Source organism: Scyliorhinus torazame, chromosome 8 (genome assembly GCF_047496885.1).
Source record: "Scyliorhinus torazame isolate Kashiwa2021f chromosome 8, sScyTor2.1, whole genome shotgun sequence".
In the NCBI taxonomy this organism is placed as follows: Eukaryota; Metazoa; Chordata; class Chondrichthyes; order Carcharhiniformes; family Scyliorhinidae; genus Scyliorhinus; species Scyliorhinus torazame.
In genome coordinates this window covers 85,450,227-85,464,490 of record NC_092714.1, presented here as the reverse complement: position 1 = coordinate 85,464,490, position 14,264 = coordinate 85,450,227, and the positions used below count along the sequence as shown (strand labels likewise).

General features: G+C 49.5%; 1 protein-coding gene across 1 annotated transcript in view; it reads left to right on the top strand.

Moving 5' to 3' along the window:
- The window catches only part of LOC140428749 (nectin-1-like), a 76,641-nt gene extending 62,600 nt beyond the window's left edge, over positions 1–14,041 (top strand). Inside the window, exon 6 of the mRNA XM_072515457.1 lies at positions 13,577–14,041. The gene's annotated coding sequence lies outside the window, so the exon portion shown is untranslated. The remainder of the gene's footprint in view (positions 1–13,576) is intronic.
- Positions 14,042–14,264: the final 223 nt, after the last annotated feature.

The window sequence follows — 14,264 nt, the reverse complement described above, 5'->3', positions numbered from 1 at the left end:
GCCATCTTGATGGCTGCAGTGGGTGTGTGATAAGTGAAGTGCTTAAAAACAGCTCCAACTGCAGGTTCTTTGGCGCTAGCTCTGGCCCCAGTGGGGTAGCACTGTTTCTTCACAGCGCCAGGTTCCCAGGTTCGATTACCGGCTTGGGTCACGATCTGTGCGGTGTCTGCATGTTCTCCCTGTGTCTGCGTGGGTTTCCTCCGGGTGCTCTGGTTTTCCTCCCACAAGTCCCGAAAGACGTGCTTGTTAGATGAATTGGACATTATGAATTCTCCCTCAGTATACCCGAACAGGTGCCGGATTGTGGCAACTAGGGGATTTTCACAGTAACTTCATTGCAGTATTAATGTAAGCTACTTGTGACTTGGGAACTGCTCGGAAGTCGAGCCAGCAGAGTGCTGGTCCATTAGCATGTCCTAACTCACTTACCGAATAGTGTCCTCAGCAAATGACAGGCTATTCAGTCCTGATGACAATACTTAGTCTCCCAAAGGCAGCACGGTAGCATTGTGGATAGCACAAATGCTTCACAGCTCCAGGGTCCCAGGTTCGATTCCGGCTTGGGTCACTGTCTGTGCGGAGTCTGCACATCCTCCCCGTGTGTGCGTGGGTTTCCTCCGGGTGCTCCGGTTTCCTCCCACAGTCCAAAGATGTGCGGGTTAGGTGGATTGGCCATGCTAAATTGCCCATAGTGTCCAAAATTGCCCTTAGTGTCGGGTGGGGTTACTGGGTTATGGGGATAGGGTGGAGGTGTGGGCCTTGGGTAGGGTGCTCTTTCCAAGAGCCGGTGCAGACTCGATGGGCCGAATGGCCTCCTTCTGCACTGTAAATTCTATGATAATCTATGAAATGGAGACTCCGACCGCCATAGTTCACACGGAGTTCATACTAGTTATATTGAAAGGAAATTAGACAGTTGTTGAAAACACATTGTTGCACGATCAATGACCATTAAAGCGAGGTTGTAGTCCAACTGAAGGCTTTAATAAGCTAGATGTTTCCCCCAGCAGCTCAGGTACAGAATGAAGGCTGCTGGGGTGGCACGGGTTCTTACACCCCACCTATCAGGGTGGAGCTATCATATATTCTACCAATAGAAAGCATACAGTTTCCACCAATGGTGCTTTAGCCTGTCAGGTACCGTAATACCAATAATACCACATTCACCCCCTGTTAAAAAAGAGCCTGAAGGGGGAGGTGGCCTGAAACTCCAAAACATGGCAACATGGTATAATTAGTTATGGAGGTACCATAATACCTCCATACAGTGTTTAGTAACTATTTACAATTCTGATAGCTATGTACAGTTGATGGTTTATATTTACAGATTACAATTAAAATGAAGCAGTCAGTCAATCGGGGGCCCTGGTCGTCCTCTGTGATCGTCGGAGCTTCGGTGGTGACTCCGGTGGAGGCTCAGGCGTCTGTGACTCCGGGAGCGTGGCTCCGATCTCCATGGCAGCTTCGGCACCTCTCGACGGCGCTGGTGGGAAAACGGTTGACCTGCGGGGGGTGTCGGTGGGTGGAGGGGCCTAGACGGGGCAGGCAGAAGAACCGATCCTCCTGTAAGGTGCTGCGGTGGAGGGGAGGGTGGGACTGGTGGCTGGAATGTGCGTGGGGTTCCGGCAGGCGCCAGGTCCCGTAGGGAGACCGTATCTTGTCGGCCGTCGGGGTACGCCACTAGGTGTACTGGGGATTAGCTTGGAGCAGATGGACCCTCTCGACCAATGGGTCCGACTTGTGCGCCCGCACGCGTTTTCATAGATTATCGTAGAATTTACAGTGCAGAAGGAGGCCATTCGGCCCATCGAGTCTGCACCGGCTCTTGGAAAGAGCACCCTACCCAAGGTCAACACCTCCACCCTATCCCCATAACCCAGTAACCCTACCCAACACTAAGGGCAATTTTGGACACTAAGGGCAATTTATCCTGGCCAATCCACCTAACCTGCACACCTTTGGACTGTGGGAGGAAACCGGAGCACCCGGAGGAAACCCACGCACACATGGCGAGGATGTGCAGACTCCGCACAGTTTTTTATTATTTTTTTTCTTTAAAAATCCAGCACAGAACAGGCCCTTCAGCCCACGATGTTGTGCCGAACCTTTGTCCTGGATTAGTCATAGATTATCATAGAATTTACAGTATAGAAGGAGGCCATTCGGCCCAAATTGTAGGAGCAGGATGGGTCCGGGTGCTGCCAGCCAGGTCGGGAGCGAGGTCCCAGAGGAGGACTTCCTGGGGAAGGCAAGGAAACATTTGTGAGGTGTCTGATTGGTGGTCGTACAAAGCAGTGACCGGATGGAGTGGAGGGCATCCGGGAGGACTTCTTGCCAGCAGGAGACTGGGAGGTTCCTGGACTGTAGGGCCAGTAGGACGATCTTCCAGACCATTCCGTTCTCCCTGTCTGTTACCCCGGGGGTTGTAACTGGTCGTCCTGCTCGAGGCGATGTCCTTGCTGAGCAGGAATTGACGCAGTTCATCGCTCATAAAGGAGGACCCCCTATCACAGTGTATGTAAGCGGGGAACACAAACAGTGCAAAGATGCTATGGAGGGCCTTGATGACGGTGGTTGCGGTCAAGTCGGGGCACCGGATGGCGAATGGGAACCGGGAGTACTCGTCAATCATGTTCAGGAAGTACATGTTGCGGTCGGTGGAGGGGAGGGGACCTTTGAAGTCCAGGCTGAGGCGTTCAAAGGGACGGGAAGCCTTTATCAAGTGCGCTTTCTCTGGTCGGTAGAAGTGCGATTTGCACTCCGCGCAGATTTGGCAGTCCCTGGTGGCTGTCCTGAGCTCCTCGATGGAGTAGGGCAGGTTGCGGGTCTTGACAAAATGGAAAAAGCGAGTGACCCCCGGATGGCAGAGGCCCTCGTGGAGGGCTCGGAGGCGGTCCACTTGTGCGGTGGCACATGTGCCACGGGACAGGGCGTCAGGAGGCTCGTTTATCTTCCCGGGATGATACAAGATCGCGTAGTTGTAGGTGGAGAGTTCGATCCTCCACCGCAAGATCTTGTCGTTTATTATCTTGCCCCACTGTGCATTATCAAGCATGAAAGCAACCGACCGTTGGTCAATGAGGAGAGTGAATCTCCTGCCGGCCAGGTAATGCCTCCAATGTCGCACAGCTTCTACTATGGCTTGGGCCTCCTTTTCGACTGAGGAGTGGCGGATTTCGGAAGCATGGAGGGTACGAGAGAAGAAGGCCACGGGTCTGCCCACTTGGTTGAGGGTGGCCGCCAGAGCTACGTCGGACGCATCGCTCTCGACTTGGAAGGGGAGGGACTCGTCGATGGCGTGCATCGTGGCTTTGCAATGTCTGCTTTGATGCGGCTGAAGGTCTGGCAGTCCTCTATCGGCAGGGGAAAAGCTGTGGATTGGATCAGGGGACGGGCCTTGTCCACGTAGTTGGGGACCCACTGGGCATAGTAGCTAAAAAACACTATGCAACATTTCAGGGCCTTGGAGCAGTGAGGGAGGGGGAACCCCATAAAGGGGTGCATGCGTTCAGAGTCGGGGCCTATAACTCCATTTTGCACTACGTAGCCGAGGATGGCTAGACGGTCGGTGCTAAACACTCATTAATCCTTGTTGTATGTAAGGTTAAGGATTTTAGCGGTCTGGAGAAATTTTCGGAGGTTGGTATTGTGGTCCTGCTGGTCATGGCCGCAGATGGTGACATTATCGAGATACGGGAATGTTGCCCGTAAACCATACCAGTCAACAATTCGGTCCATCTCGCGCTGGAAGACCGAGACCCGAATGTTGCCCGTAAACCGTACCAGTCAACAATTCGGTCCATCTCGCGCTGGAAGACCGAGACCCCTTTAGTGACACCGAAGGGAACCCTTAAGAAGTGATGGAGCCGCCCATCTGCCTCGAAGGCAGTGTATTTGCGGTCACTAGTGCGGATGGGGAGCTGATGGTAGGCGGATTTGAGGTCCATCGTGGAGAAGACCTTATAATGCGTGACCCTGTTTACCAGGTCGGATATGCGGGGGAGAGGGTACGCGTCCAGCTGCGTAAACCTGTTGATGGTCTGACTGTAGTCGATGACCATCCTATGCTTCTCCCCAGTCTTTTCCACCACTACTTGAGCTCTCCAGGGGCTGTTACTGGCTTCAATGACCCCTTCCCTCAGTAGCCTTTGGACCTCTGACCTAATAAAGATCCGGTCCTGGGCACTGTAGCGTCTGCTCCTGGTGGCGACGGGTTTGCAATCCGGGGTGAGGTTCGCAAACAGGGAAGACGGGTCGACCTTAAGGGTTGCGAGGCCGCAGACAGTAAGGGGGGGTATAGGGCCGCTGAACTGGAAGGTCAGACTTTGAAGGTTACACTGGAAGTCTAAACCCAGGAGTGTAGCCGCGCAGAGGTGGGGAAGGACGTAGAGACGGAAATTTTTGAACTCCCTTCCCTGGACTGTGAGGTTTGCTACACAAAACCCCTTTATCTCCACTGAGTGGGAACCGGAAGCCAGGGAGATTTTTTGATTAATGGGGTGGATGAGGATAGAACAGCACCTTACCGAGTCAGGGTGTATGAAGCTCTCTGTGCTCCCAGAGTCGTTTAGGCAGGACGTCTCATGCCCGTTGATGCATATGGTCGTCGTAGCAGTTGAGAGTGTTCGAGGCCGAGACTGATCCAGAGTCACTGAGGCTAGTCGCAGCAGTTGAGAGTTCTCTTCGGGCAGTGCGTGGCCAGCCGAGCTGGGGTCCTTGGGGTTCATCCAGGATGGCATCTCCCATTGGTCGCACATGACTGGGGGTGGACAAAATGGCGGCGCCCATCCCTCCAATGTGGCGTCCGCGGAACATGATGGCGGCGCCCGGGGTCCGCATGTGGCCCTGGAATATGAAAATGGCAGCGACCGCTGGCCGCACAGGGCCCGTGGAGAAGTTAGTGGTTGTGGTCCGCATTCGCCGCCGGAGACCGCGGCAACCGCCCGGGCCTGGCATACCCTCACGAAATGGCACTTTTTGCTGCATCCCTTGCAGGTGGATGCACAGGCCGGGCAGCGCTGGCCGGGGTGCTTTGCCTGCCCGCAAAAGTAGCAGCGGGGCCCCTCGGAGTTGCCAGCCCGCCTTGCAGCGCAGGCCTGTGGGGGAATGGGGGAAGTCTCGGGGTCGGCCACGGAGGTGTTCCACGCTGCCCAGGGGGCTGCCGTGTGGTCGGGAATGTAAGCACGGGCGTTCCTGGAGGCCACGTTCAGGGAGCCTGCAAGGGCCCGTGCCTCCCTGAGACCCAGGGTCTCATTTTCTCACAGGCGCTGGTGGATTTGTGACGATAGCATACCTGCCACGAAAGCGTCCCGGACTAAGAGTTCCGTGTGTTCGCTCGCTGAAACTTGCGGGCAGCCGCAACTTCTGCCCAACACCAGGAGTGCACGGTAGAATTCTTCCAGCGATTCCCCACGGGTTTGTCGCCTTGTTGCAAGCAGGTGCCTGGCGTAGATCTGGTTTACCGGGCGAATATAGTGTCCTTTTAGCAGCTCTATTGCTGCATCAAAGTCTTCCGCTTCCTCGATAAGGGTGTAAATCTCCAGGCACACCCTTGAGTGCAGGACGTGCAGTTTCTGCTCTCCCGTGGGTGCGTTATCGGCCGTCTCAAGATACCCTTGAAAGTACGCCAGCCAGTGCTTAAAGATTGCCGCTGAGTTCGCCGCGTGGGGGCTAAGTTGCAGACACTCCGGCTTGATTCGGAGCTCCATCCTTTCTTCTTAAAAGCTAGCTTATTAAATTGATGCACGATCAATGACCATTAAAGCGAGGTTGTAGTCCAACTGAAGGCTTTAATAAGCTAGATGTTTCCCCCAGCAGCTCAGGTACAGAATGAAGGCTGCTGGGGCGGCACGGGTTCTTATACCCCACCTATCAGGGCAGAGCTATCATACATTCTACCAATAGAAAGCATACAGTTTCCACCAATGGTGCTTTAGCCTGTCAGGTACTGTAATACCTATAATACCACACACATATAATAAACACAACAGGGTACCATTAGGAGAATAGAAAATAAGAAATGGTTCATGTGGAGAAAAACACTGAAGCAAACGTGATGGGTCATTTGGCTGGCGGCTGTGTAGTTTCAATGATTCTGTTAATTGAAAGGAACATTTGAAACTTTATAGGATATGTCAGTAAATCCTTAAGACCAAATAATTATTCTGCTGTTCAATAAAACCGGCCAAATGATTACACTGGCAGCTCCATAGTAAATTATTTTTTCATTATTTCCCGGGATGTGCGTGTCCCTGGCTAGTCCAGCATTTATAGCCCATCCCAAATTGCCCTTGGGAAGGTGGTGATCAGCCGCCTTCTTGAACGGCTGCAGTCCATGTAGTGGAGGCACACCCATGTGCTATTAGGAAGGGAGACTTTTATCTGTATTGTAAAAGGCTATGGCGTGATCTAACCAAAATAAAACAGAGTCCATTCTGGGCGAGATTAGCAGGGTCGTTCCCGCTATCTGACAGCATTCTGTCTTGACACCAATACCACACTTTAGCATCATTGCCTGCACGGAGGAGCTCTGATAATTGGAGCTCCCCAGTGCAGGAAGAGATTGGGACACCCTTTTTAAATGGCACCCCGATCTCCCGACCCCGATGCAACCCCCAAAACCCCCCCAAATGCCCCAACTCAACTGTTGGGGAGTCCTCGAGCCCCTATGCACCCCACCACATACGGGGGCAGAACACCCCGGGTACATGGGCACAATGCTAGGTTGGCACCTTGGCACTGTGAGCCTGGCATGCTGGCAGAGCCCCACCAGCCTAGCAGTCACACCTGGACACCCTGGCAGTCCATGCTGGCAACTGGGTGACACTACCAGGGTGCCCAGGTGGCACCAGCAGTGCCAGGGTACCAGACTGCCCAGAGGCGAACCACCCGGGGACCTCCGATCATCTGGGAGACACCCACTCCCCCACTTCAGGTACCGTCACGCCTTGTCCCCGTCAGTGGGGACCAGTACTGAACAGCGCCTGGCTGGGGTCTCCTCAGCGAGGTCGATAGATGCCGGGTGGTCAGTCAACCTGGCATCAGCACGGCTAAATGAGTTCTTAAACTTACTTAGCCGTGTGGGACTAGGTCCTGCCCATTGTGACCCAATGCGAGATCTGGTTGGGTCTTGCGGGGCATAATGGATGTCGAGATTCCTGGGGGAGGTCTCTCACGGGATCTACCAGCTGCATCCTACTCCGATTCCAGTGGGATGCAGCTGGTGTATCGCACCCATAAATCTGTTGTGGGGTTGTGGAAAACATATTTCTACTTGCAAAATCATTCTTAATAAAACAAGACCCTCTGTCAGTACAACATTTGCCAAAGCAGATCCACTCAGTTCCTGACCTCATTCCAGCATTAGTCCAAAAATGGATAAAAAAGCTGAATTCCAGCGGTGAGGTGGGAGTGACTGCCTTTGACAACAAAGCGGTATTTGACTGAGTATAACATACTCAGAACCCTAGTAAAGTTGAAGTCAATAAAAATCAGGTGGAAAATTCTGCACTGGTTTATGTCATACCTAGCACAAAGGAAGGTGCTTGTGGTTGTCGGTAGCCAAGCATCTCTGGCCTAGGAGATCATTACAGGTGTTCCTCAGGGCAATTTCCTAGGTCAGACTGTCTTCAACTTCTTCACCAATTACTTTCCATCATAAATCCAGAGGTGGGATTGTTTGCTGATGATTGCACAGTGTTTAGTACTGTTTGTATCCTGTCAGATACTGAAGTAGTCTGTGCCCACATGAAGCAAGCCATCAGTAACCTTTAGGCTTAGGCTGAATAGTGGCAGGTAATATTCATACCGCACAAGTGTCAAGTAATGACCATCTCCAAAAAGAGAGAATCTGACCACTTTTTCTTGCCATTCAATGGCTACCCACTATCAACAGCTTGGGGGTCACCATTGACAAGAAACTTAACTGTACCAGCTGCATGGATACATAAAGAGCAGGTCAGAGGCTGGGAATTCTGTGCTGAATAACTCACTGAGTCCTCTGCTGTAAACCCTTTGTGTGGCCCTTGCCCTCTGATGAACTGGCACCCTCTTTGTCCCACGCAGGCTGTTTGTACCAGGTGTCTCACCACACACACATCCTCCTTCTTTACTTTCCTCTAAAGTACTTGCTGGGTCAGTGGCCGTAATTTTCTGGCCGTTGCGATGCAATTTTCCCACCGGCAGCACCCCCCCGCCAATGGGTTTTGTGGCAGTATGTGGTGGTTACAATGGAAAATCCCATTGACGATCGGAGGGAAGACAGAATCCCACCACCAGCGAATGGCATGTGCTCAAAAATCATACGCCTGACAGTCCAGAGATTCCAGCCCAGCGTCTGGGCTGGCGGCTGCGAGCGTTGGAGTGAATGGTGCTGTTTCATCTTCTAGTTTCCTTCACTTTCTTCCTACTCTTCAGCTTTCTCATTCTCCCTCCTCTTCTCTTTTACCACTGCCTGTCCAGATGGCAGCTCTAGGGGATCTGAATAGTAAAAGGACACAGAGTTATGGTGAGTGGAGTGGGTCAACAGTAAGAGGTGCATAGTTACACCACCTGCAACCTGTAAATATGAAGAGATTATGGGATGAGTAGGAAGTGGGATACAAGATGGAAAATGATATGAGGAAACTGTCATCTTCGATGGTTTCAGACCCACCATTGGCCAAGGCCTCAATTATGGCTGCTCCATTGATGGCGAGCGTTGTTTTTTCCAATGGATAGTCAGACTCACCTGCCCCTCTTGGGATAGCTCCTGCTGTCTCCATTTGTGTGTCCCCTTGTTCTACAGGCGAGAGGGTAGTGTATCAGTGAGTGTGATACAATGTGTTTGGTTGATATAGCTGTCGTGAATAGCTGGCAATGTGTGAACATTGTGAGATAGCTTGGCAAGACTTTAAGCAGTCAATATGTGAGGTGAAGCTATGAATCTTAGATATGAGTACTGACTGAAGGAGGCTATTGGTCAGCGAGTGATTGTGGTGTGGTGAATTGAGCAGTTGCTGAGGCCATCATCGAATCCCTACAGTGCAGAAGGAGGCCATTCAGCCCATCAAGTCTGCACCTACCCTATGAAAGAGCACTTCACCTTGGCCTATTCCTCTGTCCTATCCCCGCATCCCTGTAACCCCACCTATCCTTTTAGACACTATAGGGTAATTTGGCATAGCCAATCCACCTAACTTGTACACCTTTGTATTGTGGGGCACACCTGAGCACCTGGAGGAAACCCACGCAAACTGGGGGGAGAAAGTGCAAACTCCACACAGATAGTCACCTAAGGTCAGAATCGAAAAGGGCCCCTGGTGCTGTGATGCAGCAGTGCTAACCTCTGTAATACCATGCCGCCCCTAATTGATGTAGTTGGTGGGATATGACATCTCAAGATGCATTCACTGACCTTAACCACTGTGCGAGGTCATTGAACCTCTTTCATCGCTACATCTAGATACTTGGAACCATCCTCCTGGCTTTGACCACCACAGCTATCTACTCCTACTGCCTTCTGATCGGTTGTTCGCAGGGCCTCGTGAACCCTGCAATGGACAATGTTTCTCCTTCTATAGAATCATAGAATTTACAGTGCAGCAGGAGGCAATTCAGCCCATCAAGTCTGCACCCGCCCTTGGAAAGAGGACCCTATCCAAGCCCATGTTTCCACTCTATCCCCATAACCCAGTAACCCGACCAAACCTTTTGGACACTATGGGGCAATTTAACACGGCCAATCCACCTAACCTGCATATCCTTGGACTGTGGGATGAAAGCAGAGCACCCGGAGGAAACCCATGCAGACATGCGGTGAAAGTGCAAACTCCGCACAGATAGTCACTCGAGGCCAGAATTGAACCTGTGACCCTGGAGTTGTGAGGCAGCAGTGCTAACCACTGTGCTACCGTGCCACCCCTCCTATATTCCTTCTTGCCCACAGCCTCCAGTGCAGCATTAGAAAACCTTGGAATATATGCTGTGCCATAGTATTCAGTATTTTTCTTGCACTGATTCTCTTCCGTAACCAGTGCCAGCACCTGTTGCAGCCACTTCCCCTTTAAGAAGTGCAGGCTGGCTTGAAGTGGTGCAAACTTCTCACTGATCTGGCATGCAGCCATTCAATAGTGAGACTGGCTGCACACAGAAATAATTTAAATGAGCTCGTAGCACCAGGTTTGTGTACTACCTACAGCAGAAGCAAAAAAACATGGTTTCACCGCACGCTGCAATCCCTGCATCCATTTTTGAGCCTTACACAATTTCACGGTCGGTGGGCGGAACCTTCCTAAAATTTGACTAAGTGTTATTTTTGGTGCGGAAAACAGAGTGAATCGTGCCGGCCCCGTCAGCTCGATTTGGACCGGAATTGTTAAGACACTTTTTTTTAACAGGAATAACATGTGTCTGAATCGGCCGTCCCGGGATCATCTGAGCAGTTCCATCAAGGGAGCACTGCATTTAAACAGCCCCACAGCACTTGTTCACAGTCCAGCCAAGAGGATGGAGCAAAAAAGCCGACTGCAAGGTTCACCGAGGGTGCCCTGACACGGATGCTGGATGCTATGCAGGAGAGGAGGGCAAGTATTTGTCCACAGGTGGGCAGGAGACCCTGAGAGTGTCCTGTCTATCGGATTTACCCCTTCCAGATATTGAGTGCCTCTGGCCCAGCAGACAGATCAGGGTGGCACCACAATACCTGTGCCATCCGAAAGTAGGCCAGGGCCCGCCAAGTCCTGGCCCTCCAGAGGATGGTCCTCTCAGGCAACATGACATGGCAGACAGCAGGCCACCTCAACCTCAGATCTTAGGGAGACACCTAGATGTAGTAGTGGGGTTAGGAGGGTTAAGAACTTGTTGTCACACAACGTGGGCACTCGTGATGTTAGGCATTAGAGATGTAGAGCACTCATGTTTGTTTATATTTGTTATATTTGATCTCATTGTGTATTTAAATTCCCCTTTGTTAATCACTTTTAGGCTGCCCAATCTGCACTGATTGATGACAGCAATGGTAGATCTAACATTAGGGATGCAGTGGGACTTTCAGCACCACCTCCATCCCCTCTGTGCGGTGATGTCCTCCCAGTAAAGATGTTTCGCTGCTCTGACAGGACTCAATAATGATAAATGGAAAACCCTAACCGAACCCATAGTCCCCCGAGACAGCGTCAGGAGAGATGAGTAACTCTGCGCATCATCGCTTTGAAATGACCCAAGTCACAGGGAATTTGCAAGCTGCCATCAGCCAGACAGGAGTCAGATATTCACAGTACCTCTGAAGAGTTTCACAGCTCTTTCCTCGCTGCAGATCATCACGGTCCGGTATTGAATGGGCAGCTAGCATCATGAGCTCCTTGAGTTGTTAGCCCTCGCGAGCCCCCTGGGAGCATAGGAGGGATTATATATGCAGAAGGGTCAACCAAGTGTCCTCCCTAAACCTGGACCGCCTAGAATCATATCACGATGAAGGCGTCTCTAGCCTTCCTGCTCATGGGACCACTGAAGGTTCTTTCAGAACAGACTTACGGACTCCCCTGATCTCTAGGCCCCACCCCCAATCTCACAGACTCCTGCAAATGGACTTCAGAGACCCCTGTGAACGGAGCTACAGACCCCCATGAGATCAATCACAGATCAATCGCAGCTACATTCTTCTTTGTTTCCCCCCCTCCCCCAGAGTTGTCCAGTGCCTTCTCTTCCCTGGGACTCCCTGGCTCCCTGGTAGATAGTGATGACATGTGCAATCACCACCAACCTCCCTCTCGGAAGTCATGGTGCCAGTTTTCCATTTTTCAAGAACGGTCGTGATTTATGTCGGTGTGACATCACGCCAGCTTGGTGGGAAGATACAACAAGGGAGGACAGTGCATGTAAATCAGACGCGCACCCTTCCTGGGCATGAACCTGATCACGTCACTGGAGTGGGGCTGGGAAGATCGCAAACTGAAATCTTCCCATCGAGAATCACGTTTCCGGCATCTTGTGAGATTTAGCAGCCATTATGGGAATTGTGCCCACAGCTAACATGGCTGTTAAATCGCAGCTGATGTTTCTCAGAATTATGGGTATGAAATAAAATTTTACTAATTTGCTCAGTCCGAGGAGACAAATACAATTAAATAGCTCGTCTGGATCCTATCAGAAGTGAGAAAGGTGATCAGATTAGTATTGGTGTTTTCAGCTTCAATTTTCTTTGGAATTCCCACTAACCCTATCAAACCTCAAAGAGGAAGCTGGCTAATTTCCTGTTACTTATGGTGTCCCAAATCAGGAAGAATTGATCTGATATTCACAATTCAAAAGAAAGGAAATAACTCACTGGACAGATTATTTTTGACCATAGATGTTTTGCACGCTCAATATAAAAAGGCATTTTATGCATATACAGTACAGATAAAGGGTGGTTGCAGAATATTGGTTAGCTCACTTGAGCTCCTGTTTTCTAAACCCCCAAACTTTGATTCTGGTAAACAGTGGGTGGGTTGTCTGTGGCTCGATTTTTGGGCTGAAACTAATTTCACCACGATTCTGCCTTGTTTCTTCCATCTTATCTAATAGGAAGCATGGATGTATCTTCAATGATGTATCAATGATGTTGGCGATGTTTGGGGAGTTAATAGGCTACAAGTGAATTCCATCAACCTCTCCTTTTCTATGTCCATGGGGAATTCTTGTCAGCTGACAGCTGGTGTGAAGGCTTTAGGAAAACTGAACCATTGCTAATGAAAGCTAGTCAATCCCATAGGAGATTTATTACTGACCACTGAAAGCTAAATTAATTCCCACAGGAAATTGGCCCTTCCAGGGCCTCTTTTTGGCCAGAGCTTCCAGCGATTGGCGTCCTCACTGTCTTGACACCCTCACCCCACATATTTAAGTGACCTCAGTTATTGTAATTTAGGTTGTGGTCTGGGCCTGTCGTCTTGGGGATTTAGGAAATGGCATACAGGAGCACTGTACTGTTACTCTTTGATAGACACAATATAGCATAAAGCTGTTGATCGCTCTTATTGCAGATATAGCCTTTGGACTAGCCAGTGTAGCAACTTTGGGAGTGAATTAAGTGTCATCTACCCAGTTAACTGAGCACACCTTTGAACAGAGATATCTGGTGGCAAAAGAAGCAGAATCAGTTCCACACAAACTTCAGATTTGGCCTCAGGGATCTACGGTGGAAGGCATGAAAAGCTTTTGGAAATTTTGGGCTTGTTTTGCGTGACAACCTCTTTTAAATCTCTTCCTCTTTTCTTTAAACAATTGGCATGCAATTTTTCCCTTCAGTCATTCTTAAAACAAATCTGAGTTTACACCTCATGCTTGAATTATTATGCAAACGAACTATTCCGGGCAGTCGACCCTGTACTTTCTGACTCAGTGGGAGGAAAATTACCACATTTGTGAAAGGCACATACTTCGTGATCAAGTGAGGTCATTAAAATCTTTATAACACTTCAGGGGATCCTTTGCATAATGGGTGTCCCACACATAACCACAATCAGAACTTCCACATTTTATGTTGCTTTATAAATTATGAAATCTAATTTCTGCATTTTGGTGTCTCTCAAATTTATTTGTTTGCACTTTTTTTTAGGCGATTAAATCGTCTTGGATAATAGCAGATCACCTGGCAACTCAGGAAGAGTTTCCAGTCCAACTTCTAACTACAAGCAATTTGACCCAAAACCAGGATTTACAAGAAATGGCACCAGGCATGTGGTGACAGACTTTCTGCTCCTATGTGTAGACAGTGTCACCTGGCAACATTACTACGACACTTGAATTAAACATTAAACTGTGCCACCACGTGCATACCAGTGCTTACACCATTCATATGAAATCATTGAAAAAATTATTTGAAAACTATAGCCTCATTTAAATAATGGACAAAGGAATTGTATATTTATATGTTCATGCACAGCATAATGTCAACAGTATTGAGAATTTATTTATTACCAAAATGTAAAATTGATTGAAGTGGCATTGTTCTTCTGTTTTCAATGCATGGGAGTTAGCCATTTCTCTTTTTGTACTTTGGCCATAACAACACTTAAAAAAATAGTAGCAACTTGAACAATATAGAAGTGATTAATGTTAGAAAAAGTACAGAGCACAAATATATATCATATTTCCCATGTAGCCAACTGACAGAAAATTTTTCAATGCATGACATAAATATTGGAAATATAGAATTTTATTGTGAACTCACAAGTTTTATATATTTGAATTTACTTCCACAAATATATTGTGGCTTTAATTTAATGCGACTATAATTGATTTCC